A 2,102-nucleotide genomic window follows, 5' to 3' on the forward strand; every position below is an offset into this window, starting at 1 on the left:
TTTATTTATTTTAGACAGAGAGAGAGAGACAGAGACAGAGTGAGTGGAGGAGGGACAGAGAGAGGGAGACACAGAATCTGAAACAGTCTTCAGGCTCCAAGTTGTCAGCACAGAGCCTGATGCAGGGCTTGAACCCACCACCGTGAGATCATGACCTGAGCCAAAGTTGGACGCTTAACCTATTGAGCCACCCAGGCATTCCATTTTCCTAATTTTTTGATCATTACATCTTCTCAGATCCTACAGATTTTATTGACCCAAAATTTAATTTAACCAAATGTTTCTTAACTGTCCATCTTTATATAAGCAGAAATTATGTCATACACTTTCATGGTATCCCCTGTAGGGTCTAACAGTATTTTCTACAAAGTATGCCCTAAGTATCTATTCATTATCAACTATTTGAATAAAATACAAGAAAATCTTATTTGCAGCAATAGGCTCTAGGTACTTTACTTACATTAGCCAATTTAAGCCTGACTACCACCATATGAGATTAGTAGAACTGAGGTCAGAATTTAGGCCTGTCTGAATATATCTCTGCATAATCCATGTGGTTTAAATGATTGTCTGTCAGCATTTCTAATCTGAAGTTTTGAATAAGTGCTCTGCTTTTTTATGGTAATACAGTCTTCTTGGATTCTGTGGTTTGACCAAGTCATATATAGGAGTTTTAATATGCATTATTCTCCCTAGGCATTTCTTAGGCATTGATGAAGTAATATCTTTTTCTTACATATTAGATGTTTAGCTGGAGGAAAAATCATGATGGAGCATACATAAAAGCTATGAATTTAGACTCAAAATTGTTATGAATGCCAAGAGTTATCATGACTAAACGTTTTCATCTGTTTCAGTTCCTTGATTTAAATATGCCTATGATTTAGCTTGGCATAAGTGAAGGAAAGTATTGTTTAAAATGTATTATTCACTATCTCATTTTTTTCCCTTGTTAATTGGCAAGCGACATAAAGCAATTTAAATCTTACTTGGTAAGTGCTTCAAGAGCATTTAATAAAAACATATGTGTTTTCATTTTCCTTTCAGCCTAAGTCCATTTTTCATTACTTGTAAAATTTACTAATTTTTAATTGTAGTAATTATTATAAAAACAAGTTTACACAGAGAAATTGGGCTAGTCATTTTATATAGGAGAATTAAAAACCTACTTATCTCTTACCTGGTGTAGACTTACCTGGTGTAGACTCTTAATTTGTCATTTTACCATTTTTCAATGTGACCCTGAGGTTTTACTAGCAGTGTTTAGAAACTCATGCCAGTCTTCATTTTGCAAATGGTCATTTATGTTATTATGCTAATAAGTTGAATAACTTTAACATTGGCCTAGGAGTGGATTTGAGTAAGCTTCTGGGAAACCTCCACAAATTCACAAAGTTAATGGCTTGACCTCACAATTCTCCAATGTAAAATAAGCTATAATGATTTTTCAGGCTCTTAGCTCCCCTGCATTAAAAAAAAAAAAAAAAAAAGATCTCTCATTTACTTCAGATGACTTGACTTTCCTTATAATTTAATTGTAAATGAATAGTCCTTTATTTATTTTCTAAAATGATTCTTGCCCATGTTTGGTTGAGACCCTTCTTCATGCCAGAAAAGAAAAAAAGTTTCTAGCAGATGTTCTGAAAAAAGACAGTGATTTCTTTGGAATTTATGACACCAGGAGGATGTTTCAAAGAGGCAGCTCATATATTTGAGCAAATACCCAAAGAAGAAATATGATAAATATGTTTAATGCTCATTTCTGTGATTTAGCAGAAGGCTGGTAGAGTCAGAGGAAATGTGTGTAATATATAAGGAGTTGGCATGTGCCCTTTTAAAAACTTAGAAAGGAACAGTGTAATTTAAATTTCCTTAGCATCACTAAATCCTAAAAATTTCTTTTAAACTGAAACTTTGCCTATCATATTACATATATAGCTCTGTTCTTTTTTTTTTTTTTCAACTTTTTTTTTTGGGGGGGGGGACAGAGAGAGACAGAGCATGAACGGGGGAGGGGCAGAGAGAGAGGGAGACACAGAATCGGAAACAGGCTCCAGGCTCTGAGCCATCCGCCCAGAGCCTGACGCAGGGCTCGAACTCAC

Source organism: Lynx rufus, unplaced genomic scaffold (assembly GCF_022079265.1).
Source record: "Lynx rufus isolate CCGP_SWC_20201006 ecotype Redwood Valley unplaced genomic scaffold, mLynRuf1.p SCAF_22, whole genome shotgun sequence".
In the NCBI taxonomy this organism is placed as follows: domain Eukaryota; kingdom Metazoa; phylum Chordata; class Mammalia; order Carnivora; family Felidae; genus Lynx; species Lynx rufus.